Source organism: Spermophilus citellus (genome assembly GCF_964194105.1).
Source record: "Spermophilus citellus genome assembly, chromosome: 1".
Classification (NCBI taxonomy): Eukaryota; Metazoa; Chordata; class Mammalia; order Rodentia; family Sciuridae; genus Spermophilus; species Spermophilus citellus.
This window is the reverse complement of record NC_138182.1, coordinates 192,477,808-192,480,111: the sequence shown is the minus strand read 5'-3', so window position 1 is coordinate 192,480,111 and position 2,304 is coordinate 192,477,808. Positions and strand designations below refer to the sequence as shown.

At 49.4% G+C, this 2,304-nt stretch overlaps 1 pseudogene across 1 annotated transcript; it reads left to right on the top strand.

The window, feature by feature from the left end:
• The first annotated feature begins 1,005 nt into the window (after positions 1-1,005).
• LOC308644439 (cyclin-dependent kinase 5-like) lies at positions 1,006-2,072 on the top strand (annotated as a pseudogene). The gene has a single exon. The product of its transcript is annotated as a cyclin-dependent kinase 5-like (transcript).
• The last annotated feature ends 232 nt before the right edge of the window (positions 2,073-2,304 follow it).

The following is a 2,304-nucleotide window of genomic DNA, read 5'->3' as shown; positions in this document are numbered from 1 at the left end:
ATCGGTTTAAGCCACAAGGGGTTGCAAGGGTGTACGTGCTAAACCACACGGCTTCCTAACATGTTATCAATTACGAGACTACTGAGGGTGGGGGGTCACCTGGCCTTCCAGGTATCTTCCCTGTCTCACGCTGATTAGTTGATGTTAGGGGGTTGCTTGGGTCATCACGGTCAGGCCCTAGGCCTCAAACATTATTTGGTCTTTCTAAGAACTAGTTTGCTGAGTCAGGGACATCTGGCCCTTCAGACCTCTCCTGTTTTTTACAGACAAATAACTCAGCAGGGTAGCTTGTGCCTAGGAACGCTCTGTGGGTTTTCCAAGAACAAGGGTCATGCCCCCCTTTGGACAGGCCCTGCTCTGAGGTAGAGGCTGGTTTTCCCAAAATGGAGTCACATCAGTTTCTCAGTCTCTTTTGACTGCAAGGAAAAGAGATGCACCCATGATAGCTTAAGAAAAGGTGAGCACTCCAAAACAGACATGAAGACCAATGGAACAGAATAGAAGACAGAGACAAATGCACATAAATACATTTATCTGATACTAGACAAAGGCACCATAAACATACATTGGAGAAAAGATCACCTCCTCAACAAGTAGTGCTGGGAAAACTGGAAATCCATAATATCCGAATGAAATTTAACCCCTATCTCTCACCCTACACAAAACTCAGCTCGAAGTGGATCAAGGACCCAGGCATTATACCAGAGACCCTGAAGCTACTAGAAGAAAGTGTAGGCCTAGCTTTCCATCGTATTGGCTTAGCAACCAACTTTCTCAACAAGATTCTTGAAGTACAAGAAGTAAAATCAAGAATCAATAAATGGGATGGTATCAAACTAAAAAGCTTCTTCACAGCAAAGGAAACAATCAAGAACGTGAAGAGAGAGCCTACAGAACAGGAGAAAAATCTTTGCCATCTACACCTCAGATAGATCATTAATCTCCAGGATATATAAAGAACTCAAGGGGCTGGAGTCTTAGAACCCAGGGCCTGCAGGGGTTCCTGTGGCCACTGCAATGCAGAAATATGAGAAACTGGAGAAGATTGGGGAAGGCACCTATGGAACTGTATTCAAGGCCCCAAACCGGGAGACCCATGAGATTGTGGCTCTGAAACGGGTGAGGCTGGATGATGATGATGAGGGTGTGCTGAGTTCTGCCTACTGAGGGAGATCTGCCTACTCAAGGAGCTGAAGCACAAGAACATCGTCAGGCTTCATGATGTTCTGCATAGTGACAAGGAGCTGACTTTGGTTTTTGAATTCTGTGATCAGGACCTGAAGAAGTATTTTGACAACTGCAATGGTGACCTCGATCCTGAGATTGTGAAGTCATTCCTTTTCCAGCTGCTGATAGGCCTGGGATTCTGTCATAGCCGCAATGTGTTTCACAGGGTCCTGAAGCCCCAGAACCTCCTCATAAACAAAAATGGGGAGCTGATGTTGGCTGATTTTGGTTTGGCTCAAGCCTTTAGGATCCCAGTCCGCTGTTACTCTGCTGAGGTGGTGACATTGTGGTACCGTCCACCGGATGACCTCTTTGGGGCCAAACTGTACTTCACGTCCATCGACATGTGGTCAGCTGGCTGCATCTTTGCAGAGCTGGCCAATGCTGGGCAACCTCTTTTCCTTGGCAACGATGTGGATGACCAGCTGAAGAGGATCTTCCGGCTTCTGGGAACACCAACTGAGGAGCAGTGGCCCGCCATGACTAAGCTGCCAGACTACAAGCCCTACCCAATGTACCCCGCCACAACATCCCTGGTAAATGCCGTGCCCAAGCTCAATGCCACAGGGAGGGACCTGTTGCAGAATCTCCTGAAGTGTAACCCTGTCCAGCATGTCTCAGCGGAGGAGGCCCTGCAATACCCCTAATTCTCTGACTTCTGTCCCCCCCCCAGGCTCTGGGACCCCTGGATGCCAGGCCCTCGCCTGGCCTATTTAAGACCCTTCGTGGGAAGGGTGGGAAGGGGGGTGCTGAGCTCCAGCTGTGCTGGGCCTGGCCAGGGTCAAGGTACCCTGGCCTGTGATCTTCATTCCCCCCATGGACTTTATTTAATTTCATAAATTGGCTCCTTTCCCACAGTCTGCTGATGTAGTGGTGGGGTAGTTCTGAAGGGGGTGTTGGGGGATCCCTGCTCCACTTTTACTACCCTCTGCAGCCCCTCATCCAGCTCAGGCATGCCCAACTCTCTGCTACTCTAAGTGGCTTTGAGACTATAGGATCATGAGGCTTTGACCCTTGATCCCACTCCTCCCTGCTGGGCTCAAGGCAGTGTTGGCCCTGCACTTATGCACATGCTAT